Below are 14,547 nucleotides of genomic sequence, written 5' to 3'. Positions count from 1 at the left end.
CAACGAAGTTAACTAAATCAAATGAAAGTCAATCATATTCAAACAAAGCCTTTTAAATCAAATGAAAGACAAACATATTCAAACAAAACTTTTTGAATAAAATGAAAGGCAAATGCATTCCACGAATCTAATTGTATCAAATGAAAGTAAAACACATTAAACAAAGTGTTTTGAATCAAAAGAAAGTCAAACACCTTCAAACTATTCTTTTTGAATAGAATGAAAGTCAAATGCATTTAACGAAGCTAATTGAATCAAGGAAACAATCCCACCTTTGCGTGGTCTGACAAACACCTTCAAATAAATAATACCAGCTTTTGATTACTACGAGACAATCCCACCTTGGTATGACATCTTCTTTTACCAAGGAAAGGAAATAATACCAAGGTGGGATTGTCTCGTAATAATACCAAAAGGTGGGATTGTCTTGTAATAATCAAAAGGTGGGATTGTCTCGTAATAATACCAAAAGATTATTTCCTTTACACAAAGGAAATAATACCAAAAGGTAGGATTGTCTCGTAATAATTAAAAGATTATTTCCTTTACGCAAAGGAGATAATACCAAGGTGCGATTGTCTCGTAATAATCAAAAGGTGGGATTGTTTTTGTCAGAACTTGCAAAGGTGGGATTGTTTTTGTCATACCACGCAAAAGTCAAACACCTTCAAACAATTCTTTTTTAATAGAATGAAAGTCAAATGAAAGTTAAACTCATTTAAACAAAGCTTTTTGAATCAAATTAAATTCAAACACATTCAAACAAATCTTTTTAAATAAAATGAAAGTCAAACACATTCAAAAAATCTTTTTGAATCAAATGACACTCAAACACATTCAAACAAATTTTTTTGAATCAACTGAGAGTCAATAACATTAAAACAAATCTTTTTAAATCAAATGAAAGTCAAAACAATTCACCTAAAGCTTTTTGAATCAAATGAAACTTAAATGCATTCAACGAAGCTAAATATACAAATAAAAGTTAAACACATTAAAACAAAGTTTTTTGAATCGAATGAAAGTCAAACACATTCAATTAATGCTTTTTGAATGGAATGAAAGTCAAATGCATTCAACAAAGCTAATTGAATAAATGAAAGTCAAACACATTCAATCTAAGCTTTTTGAATCAAATGAAAGTCTAACACATAAAAAAAAAGCTTTTTAAATTGAATGAAAGTCAAATGGATTTAGTGAAGATAATTGAATCAAGTGAAAGACAAACACATTCAACCAAAGCTTTTTGAATCAAAAGAAATTCAAACACATTCAAATAAATCTTTTTGAATAAAATAAAAGTCAAACACATTCAAACAAAGCTTTCTAAATTAAATGCAAGTCAAACACATTCAAACAATGCTTTTTGAATCAAATGAAAGTCAAACACATTCAAACAAAGCTTCTTGAATGAAATTAAAGTCAAACACATTAAAACAAAGTTTTTTAAATCGAATGAAATGCAATCAACGAAACTAATTGAATCAAATAAAAGTCAAATACATTCAAACAAAGGCTTTTGAATCAGATGAAAGTCAAGCTTGGCGATTAGCTAATTGTGGTTTTTCTCACTTAGCTTTTGTTATGGATCGCAAGAAGAAGCAAGCAAATCCATTGTCAGAAGCCCCTACTTTTAGATCAATAGTTACTTCAGATCTTAATAGATTGGAGAAATTGAAGTTTTCTACAAACTGTAATACGATTCCAGAGGTTAAAGATGAAGATGAACTAGTTACTCCACCTGTTCACCTTGTCAATTCTTCAGCTGGGAAATTGTCTTAAGAAGATTTGAGACTGCTTGAGATTCATCATAGTCTTCTTCAGAGACAATTGCAGCAAAAAAACCAATGAAACAGTACCTAGGGTTTCCGCAGTTACTGTTCCATTTGATAACCCGATGGCTAGCCACTCAAATGCTTCTATTTAGGCTATTTTTGGGTCTGAGGATCCTCCTAAACCACCTGAATCACCTAAACAGGCTTTTATTCTAAGAATTGGGCGAATCTGTTTCGAGGCAAGTTGATTGCTAAAGGTGCTGCTCTGTCTTTTGTGGCTCTAGTGCCTAAGGATGGGAAACCTGTTGCTCCAATTCAGGCGAAAGATATTGAGGCAGGTAACTCTAAATTGTGTAATGCTATTATTTTTTATGTGGTGGGTTTTTATCCCACAATTGCCGTTGTTCACAAATTCAATGCTCAGAACTAGAGTAATTTTTTAATCAATTTTTGCTCTAATGAGGATAAGAATGTTGTTTTAAGCTCAGGACCTCATATGTTCAATAACAAACCTGCTATTGTCAAACCATGGAGTGATAAGTTTAATTTTCAAGCTGAAATTCTTAGAACTGTCCCTTTGTGGGTGAGGTTTCCTAATCTGCCTCTTAACTTTTGGGAAGCTGATACATTGAGTAGGATTGGTGGTACTCTTGGAGTGTCTTTGTGTGCTGATGAGTGTACTTCTTGACAGCCTAGGGTATCTTTTTCCAAGATCTTAATTGAAGTGGATATTACTAGGCCATTCCCTAGTTTTGTGAAGGTTGAGAATCCTACAGGTGAAACCCTTGACTTGAAAGTTCAATTTATAGTGGACTCCCCCCTTTTGTAAGAAGTGTGATAAAGTTGAGCATGATTGTAATGCTCCTATGCCACAGGTGACCTCTAAACCTAAGGTTCAAAAGGATGTTCAAAAAGATAAGCCCAAGCAGAAGAAAGTATGGGTTCCAAGGCATCATATTCCTGCCCCAGCATCTGCTAGTGATTCAGTTCCTGTTTCTACAACAACTGTTCTTGTAGTTGATTGTGATCAAGGAAAGGAAGCTACTCAGATTCCTGCCTCTCAGCCATTAATTACTCTTGCTCATACTTCATTTGGTGCATACTATGATGATGATTGGAGGGAAGTCAGTAAGAGATCAAGACCTAAGTTGGCTGGTGGGCAGCAGGGCATTCCTAGCACTTTTAGTTCTGATTCTGCTCTCTTGCAAAATGAAATTGCTGATTCTTATCCTATCGAGGGTGATACTAGATGATTGTTGTCTCATGGAATATCAGGGGTCTTAATGACCCTAATAAGGTAACTGTTGTTAAGCAGTTACTTAAAGATTAGGATGTTAATGTGATTGGTATTTTGGAAACTAAAGTGAAAAGTCATAATCAATGCTCTATTCAGAAGAAATTAGGAAGGGTTTGGTCTTGGCACTATTCTTATGCACATTCTGTGAAAGGTAGAATTTGGGTTGGTTGGAAAGCTGATAAGGTTATTCTAGATAATTTGACTAATCATGAGCAACTTGTTCATGTAAAGGTTAGCTCTAAGGATTTACAGCATGTGATTCTATGCATCTTTGTGTATGGATTGCATTCAATCCATGATAAAAAGCCTCTTTGGACTGGTTTACAGGCTCAAGGGAGTTCTTCTCTTCCTTGGAATTGTATAGGGGATTTCAATTCTATTCTTTACTTAGAAGATAGATACAATGGGAATACTGTTACTGATGCTAAAGTCAAGGATTTTAAAGAGTGTAGAGATAATGGAGTTCATTGAAGCAAAAAGTAAAGACTCGTTTTACTTTTGGTCAAACAAGGGAAAGTGATAGTAGAACTGCCACTAGGATTGATAGAGGGATTGTTAATGAAGCTTGGGTGCATAATTATGGGCATGATGAGGTTGTTTATCTTCTCCATCCCTTTTTGATCGTTGTCCCCTTCTTTTTTAGATTGGCATTGCTGCTACAAGGAAAGGAAAAACTTTCAGATTTTTAAACTGTCTTGCTGATCATAATGATCTCCATGAAACTGTTAAACATGCTTGGGACTCCTTTACTTCCCATGACTCTCCAATGGTTTCTGTCAGAAAAAAATTAAAGGTTATTAAATCTGGTTTGAAGGCTCTTCATACTAAGCAGTTTGCTAATGTGGCTAAGAAGTTAGAGATTGCTCAGTAGAAGCTTAGTGAAATTCAGGTTAAACTGGCTGCTGATTGGACAAACTCTCAACTTCAAGTTTCTAAGTTGTAGGCTATTGATACTGTGAAGCATTGGATGCACATTCAAAGTAGCAGTTTCAGATAAAAGTCCAAGATTGACTGGATTAAGCTTGGAGATGCTAATTCTCAGTATTTCTTTTCCATAATGAAGTAAAGACAAAGCAAATACAGAATTGATTCTATCTATAATGACCATGGGGTTATGCTGAGAGATCCAACTCTTATTTCTAGTGAAATTATAGGGTTTTATAAGAACCTTCTAGGATTTCTTCTACTTCTCTCCTTGTGGTAGATTTGGTTACTATGAGATAAGAGAAACAGGTTGATTCTTGTGCTAGAGATTTGCTTATTGCTGATATTACTCATGTAGAGATTGATCATGCTTTGGCTTGTATTGGCAATGATAAAGCCCCTGGTATTGATGGCTTTAATGCTGTCTTTTTTAAGCAATCTTGGAATACCATCAAGTTTGATGTCTATGTTGCTGTTCTTGATTTCTTTGCCCAAGGGAAGCTGGGAAAGCAGTGGAACTGTACTACTATTACTCTGGTTCCTAAAGTTACTAATCCTTCTTATGTAAAGGAGTTCAGACCCATTGCTTGTTGTACTCTTGTATACAAATTGATCTCTAAGATTCTCACTTCCAGACTATCTCAGGTGGTGGGTTCTGTCATTAATGAGGCTCAAGCAGGTTTTATCCCTGGTAAGCACATTGGTGATAACATTCTTTTGGCGACTGAGTTGATTAAGGGTTATACTCACAAACATTTGACTCCTAGATGCATGCTAAAAATTGAACTTAGGAAAGCTTATGACTCAGTTGAGTGGAGCTTTCTTGATATAGTCTTGAAAGAGTTGGGTTTCCCTAATCAGTTCATTTCTTTGATTATGGCTTGTGTTACTCTAGTTTCATATTATGTTTTAATCAATGGCTCTCCCTCTATTCATTTCCCTACTAAGAAAGGTTTGAGACACGGGGATCCTATGTCCCCTTTTTCTCTTTGCCATTTGCATGGAGTATCTTTCTAGATGTTTATATGAGATTACCCTAAACTCTGATTTTAATTTTCACCCTAGGTGTGAGAAGCTAGGGATCACTCATATGATGTTTGCTGATGATTTGCTTCTATTTTCTAGAGCTAATCTTGTTTATATTCAATTAGTTATGAATGCTTTTAGAAGTTTTCTTCTGCATATGGTTTGGCTGCTAATTAAGAGAAGAGTGATGTCTACTTTGGAGGTATAAGTGATTTTGAGCAAGATTCTTTGATTAGTGTTTTGGAGTGTCTAAAGGTTCTCTACCCTTTAGATATCTTGGTTGCCTCTCTCTTAAAAGCTTACTATTTCTCAGTGTAAGCCTTTATTTGAAAGAGTGACTACTAGAATTGACATCTTGGCTAATAAACATCTTTCTTATGTTGGAAGACTTCAGTTAGTGAAGAGTGTGTTGTTTGGTATTCAAGCCTTTTGGGCTCAAATTTTTATCTTGCCCAAAAAGATTTTAAGGGAAATTGATTCTAGGTGTAGATGTGATGAGTGTCATTAATGGCACTCATAAGGTAGTATTTTAGGATGTTTTCTCCCTATTTTTCATGGTTTTCTTTTATCATTTTGGTCTTTTCTCCTTTAGTTTCTCTATTTCTTCTTTCTTCCTGTTTTACTTTCATTTATGTGGTTTTCTTCGTGTTTCCCTTTTATATTGCTTTTTTTTCTCTTCTATTTTCTCTCTTTGGTTACTTTTTTAGGTAATTAAGGAGTTGGCTTTGCAAAGGGGTCAAAAGGAGAAAAAAGAGCTAAGCAAAGGAGATTCAAGCTCCTTGGAGAGGGCTCAGAGAGGGCGCTTTACATCTACTCATTGTCGCGGGCGCGAGTCCTGAGGGTCGCGGGTGCGAATAAAGTGCATCGATTTGATGGTTTTAGATAGGAACTCGTCGTGCCCTAGCCGCGGTCTAGCCGCGAGCGCAGAGAATCTGGAGAGACTGCTCTAGTTGAAGAGACTGAGGCCCCCCTGTCTTCACTTGGAATAGGGCATCTGCCGCGCCATTAGCCGCGAGCGCGGGTGTCTTTGCCGCGGGTGTGGGTCTTACCCTGATTTCCCACAGAGATAGTTATGGGTTTCGTACCCATTTCTCTGCGCCCGCAGGGGTGTTTCTGGAGAGGGCACGACCGATTAGTTTTTCTTATTTGTCTATAAATACTCTTGTAAATCCTTTTGAAGGCTAAGTTTTAGATATTATTTCATTCTTATTTTTTAGAGAGAGAAACTAGAGAGAAGTTAGAGAGAAAGTAGAGATTGTAATTCTTGGATTTTATTTGTATTACAACATTACTTCTTCAATCAAGTTTGGATTTCTTCTTCATATCAATGAAAGTTTGTGAGATTTATTTCCTTTAAATTTACTTCCATTGCAATTTTCTTTAATGCTTGAATGTTTGGTTTGGATTTTGATTTAGTTTTGAAAATTTGTTGATTTATTGATTGATTTTCCTTTTGATTTAGCTTGAAATGAATATGTTTGTGATTGAATTTGTTTTGTCTTTTGATTTCACCATGATTAGTGAGTAGATTAGTTGCTAGGGAGAAGGGGAAGCATGCTTGATTGATGATTTTTGCTAGTGTATGATCATTAATTGATTGAATTGTTGCAATTAAATTGGTTGGCATAGTTGTGCATGTGATTAATTAGACTAGGAGTGATCAACCTATAAGATTAAACTAGATTGCATTGCAAATTTCAATGACATGAACCCTTGATTTGAGAATTGCTTTAATTGATTGAATTTGATTGTGATTTTCCATGTTAACCATTCATAGTGAACCCTAGCTTGGTTTACACGAGTTAACCTTTGAATTCCTTTGATTGCAACTATTGTTTGTCCCTTGCAATGTTTGAATCAATTGAGTGATCTATCAATTAGCATAATCGTGAGCTTGCATGTAGAACCTATATCCCTAGTGTTTTGGGTGTTTTTGTCCCACGGGAGAGTTACGTCACAAAGTCTGATCCGGCTGAGTTGTACCTGCAAAATAACGGAGACTCCGGGTGGTTGGAGCTCCGCCTCCGACGATCAAGTTAGTAACTTGAAAGGGAATAAAGAGTACGGAAATTTAGGTAGGGATCTGCCTGGATTCCAAGCTCAGGTATTTCTCTGATGTGAGAGAATGTAGGTGTAATAAATGATTGAATGTGTCCCCAAAGTGGGGAAATATCTCCCTATTTATAGGGTCCTTGGAGAACGTGCCCCCATCTAGGTCATTTGATCTAAATTTCAGTGGGTTGCGCCGTAAAACGGCGCTTCTAGGGATTTGGGCCCTTTAAGGCCGCCATTTCAGAGAAGTATCTGAGGGCGCCAAGTGTCAAGAGTATGTTAAGCCACATGGGCCATCCTGAGCTCGACACGTGGCCTCCTCTCATTGGCCCACGTGTCTAGGGTATTTTGACCCTAAACATTTGCCCCTCACAGGTCGCACGTGCATATCACGTGGGGCCTGTGACACGAGTCCACCTCTCAAAGGTGAACAGTAACGGGTAAAAATTTGAATTTCAAATCAAAGATTTCCCCCGTTTTCACCTTCTATAAATAGAAGTTTACCCCCCCCCCCCCCTTTTCTTCACCTTGTTCACATTTGACTTTTTGGAGAGAGAAAAAGAGAGCTTCTATAGAGAGATTCTCTGCTTCCGTCAGCATCACAACAAGTTTCAAAGCTTCTGGTGGTAGCAGTTCAACACCCGGTTTACCGCCTGTAGCGGTTTTCAGATTTTTCAGAGTAAAAGCGAGGTAACCGCCTGTACCATTTTAGCTTTCCTCCTTTTCAATTTGTATACCATTTTTTCTCCGCTTGTATACCTAGTTTTTTAGAGAATATAAATGAGTTCTTAATCCACTCACTCGGTACTGCCTAGGACACTCAGTCGATCCCCCGGAACGACTGAGTCTAGAACAGGGGGTGCCTTTGCTGGATTGTCAGAACCGATATGCTCATCTCCGAATTCCTTCCTCTCTGTATCTGTGCAGGACACAATGGCCAGAACGAAACTAACGGCCAGACGACCTAGGAGCCAGCACACTATGGAAGTGTCAGCCGATGAGGTTTTCCCAGACGGGGAACAGAGGGATTTGGAGGAGAGCAGGTCTGACGAAGAGGCTCCCTCTACTTCAAGGAAAAGCACCCCTTTGGAAAGGGCTAGGACATCATCGTTCTTCCGGCTGACGCTGTAATGGCCTGGGGCGATGATATTGGTAATGCAGACCACTACTTTGTCTGCTACGAGGCAATTATCGAAGCCGGTCTCCGGTTCCCCCTCCACCCCGGGATTAGGAAAATCCTTAAGGGGTACGATGTAGGGGTTTGGCAGCTCACCCCCAATTCGTGGGTTAACATTCTTAGTTACATCGCCGCCTACGAGTTTCAAAATATAAACCCCAGCTTTTCCGCCTTCGCTCATATGCACTACTTGAACAAGGCCCCAGGCGGCCATGGGGCATGCTATACTCTAATGAGCGCGGGGAAATTAGGTCGTTGACTAACCTCCTCACGGCCAAACAAAATTTATTATAATCCTAAACTAACCCCTAAACAATTCTAGTGGTAAGTTCGGAGTCGAACCACAAGGAACGGTAATGTTGGATTGTTCTCGATCTAATTCTTAAGCTACGCCGAAGTCGGTTTATGGATAGTGGACACTACAACTACACTAACACACATATAAAGATCAAGATATTACAAAGTCTACTAGGGGCAAAGATCCACTTTGAACAATTAACAAGTTAATGGGAATCGATTTGATAATCAATCATGCAAAGAAAGAATTAAAATGGGAATTAATTACCATCAAGAGCAATCTCTCAAATTCCTAGCCTAGATCCCTCATTGACTAGGTGCATAGAAGAAATTTACCCAAAATGCAATCAAATATATAAATTCTAATTCACAATCCCTTGTCAAACTAGAACTAACATGCAATTAAGTTTTCTATCTTGGGAGATCAATCCAATCTAAAACAAACAACATGCCATCATCAATTCAATCAATTTAATCACACAATTATCATCAAATTTATCTCAAATAACTCAATTAACCATAACAAAGCTTCACTCAACACCTAGTAGAAGGAAATCTACTCAAACATGATTAACAAAGCAATTAATAAAGCATAAAGAGAGAAGAGAGTAAGAAATGCTCATTGATATAAAATGGAGATCTTCAAATCATCAAATTCCTCCATTGATGATCCAAAATCCATGAAAACCATTGTTTCTCTCACTTTCTCTCTCCAAAATTTGAGAGTTTCTCTCTCTAAAAACCTAAAACTACTGAAAATATGAATTCTCCTTAATGAGCAAAAAAAACTATTTATACCCCTTACAAAATTGCTTAGGAAGCTCCGCAAAAAGTCAGCTGAAACGGGAAAAGGTCCGACCGAACTCTGGGTAGGTTCGGTCGGACTCAGGGTAGGTTCGGTCGGACTCAGGGTAGGTTCGGCCGAACTCAGGGTAGGTTCGGTCGAACCTCCCTGATCCTTGTTTGGTCGAACTTTCCTGGTTCGACCCCTCCTGTAAACATGCTGAAAACTTGGTTGAAACTTCCTTGGAGGTTCGGTCGAACTTTTCAAAAGTTTGACCACACCTTGGTTCGACCGAACCTCTTAGAGGTTCGGCCACACCTCCTCTTGAACTTCCTCTTCTTCCCTTTTTCTCCTCTTGTCTTTGTCCATGCCTCCATACTTGGCCAAGGGGCCTCCTACCGTGCTTAGGACCGTCATGGAACCTGCAAAAGATAGCAAAGATCACGAGAGCATGGGGATGATAAAATGATGCATAAAGATTATCAAAACAAGTGCAAATAAGCATACTTTTCATCCATAAAAAAAGGAAGCCATAAGAGGAGAAAAGAGGTAGAAAAACCTAAGAAAAACAGGAGAAAAGAGACCAATACACTACCCCTAAGGGTAACATAAATGGCACTCATCATCTAACTACCTTGCCCCAATACTTGATGAATTTGGACAAAGTGTCCAAATGGTCCGGGTGGAAGGACAAGTTTTACTTGATTTCTTCCCCCACCTTAAGACACAACCAGACACTACGCCTGTACAATACTGAGCCGACTCTTCTAGGATGTAAATGTCTGACAAGCGCACTTTAGGGCGCGCTTTAGAGCATATTTTAGGATGATTTTGGATGTATTTGGGGCCGCTTTGGCCGATTATTACCTTGTTATGCTTACGTTCCCCATATTACGTGCTTCACGGGTTTACGGTTTGTTTTTGATGTGTTTTCAGGTAATATCAACCGAGTTTAATCGGATCCCGATCCCTTGATGCGTAACCGAGCTAGCCTTGACCGGAGTCCGAGGAGTTAAGGAAGTTCAAGTGACGTGCATTGATTACATAGCACAGGCAGCACGGCCGTGTTACCATAGACACACCCGTGCTGGCCTATAAGCAAGCAACCCCAGGCAAGGCAGCACGGCCGTGCAAGCCAATAGCACGGTCGTGTCAGTATCCACGCACCCGCACGGCCGTGCAGGCCATTAGCACGGGCGTGCCAGATGTCGCCCGTGCCCGTGTCAGCTTCAGTATGAGCCCCGTGCTAGAGCATATTCAGCACGGCCGTGTCATTTTTAGCACGTCCGTGCCAGGAAGCTGCACGGCCGTGCCATATATAGCACGGCCATGCCAATTTGAAGAAGAAATCCGGTTTACTTACTGACAAGCTAGCACGGCCGTGCCAAATACAGCACGGCCGTGCTGATCCAGGGTTAACTGCGCGCTTGACTTCTCCGAATTAGAAGACGTATATAAGGCCCGACTTTAAGAGGATTCCAGAGACAGTTTTAGAGATAGTTTTTTAGAGCCTTTGTAGAGAGTTATTGGAGAACGTTCTTAGTATTAGAGATTCATTAGTTTTCTTAGAGATATTTCTAGAGATTTTAGTTTTCTTGGATTGATTTGAAGCAAGATTTGCGAAGATTCTTTGTATTATTCATTGACGACGGATATCAAAGTTCTGAACTTTTCCATTGATTCGCATCAATACAATTGGTATTATTCATTCTTGTTTATTAATCAAGCTTTATTATTCCTTAATTAGAATTCATGTTTATATCTATTATTCTATTGGAATTCATTATTGCTTTGATTATGAATATGTGTGAGTAGTCTCCTAGCTAGGGTTTCGGGATGAAACCCGGCCTAGGTAATCTATGTAATTGAGGATTGATTTTGATAAACGGATTGTGATTAAATTGATTATATGCGATTGCATGTTAATTCATTATAATAGGAGTAGCTAACCTAGAATCTTGAATTTGATTGCATGATATTCTTGATTTGAACAAGAGATTGTGAATTGAGTATTTCATTATTGAATGTGGTTTGATTATGTATCGAGTAATGTTAAGTGCATGAGAAATCCAAGCTTAGTATTGCCCGTTGTCTTCCTATCACATGATATTGATCAGACTTATAGTCTTTGCATATCTCGTTTGTCTCTGTGGTTCCTTGTTGCTTAGTTACCAATGGTTAGGCGGATTCCCGTTCTCCCTAGTGTCTTAGTTTATTGATTTATTCCATCTTATTAGTAGTATTTTAGAACACCATTTTCCATTGATTTCGAACTAGCTTCGGTTTAAGATTGATTTGCAATTACTCTCGTTCCTCGTGGACCGAACCTTTATTTGCCATTGTACTTGGTTATAGGGTGTTCGTATAAGTATTGTTTGATTGAGAGTTAGATTGTAGCAACCGATTTAACCCTCGTCAAAATGGCGCCGTTGCCGGGGAGCGGTGTTTGTTAATTGCTTTTTGATTTCTTGAGTCTAGTTCATTATAAAAAAAAAAGCACAAAAAGATTTTTCCCTTTTGGCTACACTTGTAGCCCTGCTATTTAATTGGTTTGATTAGTGTGTATGCGCAGGTCTAAACAGAGAGAATTAATACCCTTCGATCCAGAAATCGAAAGAACTTTGAAGAGCAATCGTAAATCTCGATTGACGTCATCAAACTCTCAAGGAAAGGAACACAACACACAACAGGTTCCAATGGCAGACATACCGCGCCAACCCAATCGGCCAGCACCACGACCCCTTAAGGAGTTGGGAACTCCTGGGGTGTATAGAGCTTCAAGTGGGATTGCTCCACCCACTACCGAGGCCAATGATTTCGAGATCCGACCAGCTATGATCACCCTCATCGAGAGAAGGCAGTTTAGTGGTGCCAAGCATGAGAGCCCTTTGGCTCATTTGAACGAATTTGAGAAGTACTGCATGACCATCAAGGTTAATGGGGTGAATCAAGAGTTTGTAAGATTGAAGCTTTTCCCCTTTTCACTTATTGGGAGAGCTCTCGAATGGTTAGAGAAGGAGGTGAAGCCGAACTCTCTACACACTTGGGATGATGTCACGACAGCATTTTTGGGAAGATTCTATTCTCAAAAGAAGACGGCCGATGCTAGAGCCTTGATTCAAGGGTTTCGGCAAAGGAGTGGGGAGTCGATCTATGAAGCATGGGAAAGGTACAAGGAGTACCAAAGAGAGTGCCCACACCACGGAATCCCAACATATCAAGTTTTACAGATTTTCTATGGAGGATTGAGTCCTCAAGGGAAGACCAGTTTGGATGCGGGAGCAGGTGGCCCAATAATGAACAAAACTGAAGAGCAAGTCATAGATATTATCGAAGATGTGGTACGACACCACATGGATTGGCAAAACGGCGAGCGAGATGCTGTGAACAAGAGTAGAGGAGCGGTCTATTCAGTGGACCACCTCAATGCCATTAGCAACCTGACATCACAAATTACGAACCACTGGAAGGAGATGTCAGTGATTAAAGCCAAGCTCGATTCCGTGCCATTGCAAGATCTTCCCTCCCAATCTAAGGGGAGAGGTATGAATCCTAATCCTTTCGTTTCTAATATGCCTGTATGATGTATTTTATGTGAAAACTGTGGGTCTTATGATCATTATACTAATGCTTGTAATTTTGATCCCTCATATGATCCTAATAATAATGATGGTTATAGATATAATAATGAACAAGTCAATGTTATGTCTTATGATAACGGACCTAGGAATGACAATAATAGATATCTGCCACCTAATCAAAGAGGGAACAATTATAATCAGGGAAGTAATGATTTTGATTATCAAAACCAGTGGGGAAATAGGGGCCAAAGGGACCAAAATTCCAAAGGACCCTATAATCAACATGGTGGTTTTGGAAATCAAAACCAATACCAACAGGGTAATCAAATGAATCATTATTCCCAAGGGCAATTCAATCAAGGGGGAAACGGCATTAATAACAGGGGAAACTGGAATAATAATAAGGGGTACTCTAATTAAAATCCCCAACAATCTAATGTGCGTGGTTCCCGAGCTACAAATGATAATTATTATGCTCAAGGACCACCACAGAGATCTAGCTTGGAGGAAATGATGGAGTCCCAGGCCAAAATGTTCAACACTTTTATGTCCACCACTGATAAAAAGTTTAGTGAAGTGATGACACATAATAAGATGCTTGAAACCAAGATTTCTCAGTTGGCTAGTGCTATAAAAGATGGGGTTGGAGTTTCAAAACTACTGCCTCAAGGTATTGACCCTAAAAACTCTGTAAATGCTATCACCACTATGAGTGGAAAGACATTGAGGGAGAGCGATGAAGTAGTACCCCCTAGGAGTCAACCTGTGACTCCACCTATCACTGATAATGTTGTAGGAAGTGAGGATGAGAGGACCAGAGAAAAAGATAAAATTAATGAGGTCCCAAAGGAACAGGTGGGAGCACAAACCAATGAACCCGACCTATTACATAGACTCCCCTACCCCCAAAAATATGTGAGACATAAGCTAGATGCCCAATTCGGGAAGTTTTTAGAGACCTTGAGAGAAGTCCACCTTTCTATACAATTCACTGATGCTATCAAGCAAATGCCTAACTATGCTAGGTTTTTAAAAGATATATTGAGTGGTAGAAGAAACTGTGAAGGGGTAGAAACTGTTAACCTCACTGAACACTGTAGTGCTATAATAATGAACAAAATGCCTCCTAAGTTAGGAGATCCGGGTAGCTTTTCAATCCCTTGTGCTATAAACAAAATGAATATTGATAATGCTTTGTGTGATCTTGGAGCTAGTGTTAGTCTCATGCCATATTCTGTTTATCAACGATTAAATATAGGAGAACTTCTTCCCACTAACATATCCCTTCAATTAGCCGATCGATCGATCAAATTTCCAAAGGGTAAAGTGGAAGATGTTCCCCTAAGGGTGGGGAAGTTTGTCATACATGTTGACTTTGTGGTCCTAGATATGGATGAGGATGTTCATATACCTATAATTCTAGGATGTCCTTTCCTAGCTACTTCGGGGGCCCTTATTGATGTAAAGGGTGCCAAGATTTCATTGAAAGTAGGAAAGGAGGTTTTAGATTTTGATTTAAATAAAACTATGAAATATCCTTGTTCTAATTCTGATAATTGCATGATGGTTGACACTGTTGATTCCATTGTCTCTGATATGCGTAACGAATTATTCTATACTAATCATGATTTTGA

The sequence above is a fragment of the Chenopodium quinoa genome, unplaced genomic scaffold (genome assembly GCF_001683475.1).
Source record: "Chenopodium quinoa cultivar QQ74 unplaced genomic scaffold, ASM168347v1, whole genome shotgun sequence".
Lineage (NCBI taxonomy): Eukaryota > Viridiplantae > Streptophyta > Magnoliopsida > Caryophyllales > Amaranthaceae > Chenopodium > Chenopodium quinoa.
This window is presented reverse-complemented; position numbering follows the sequence as displayed.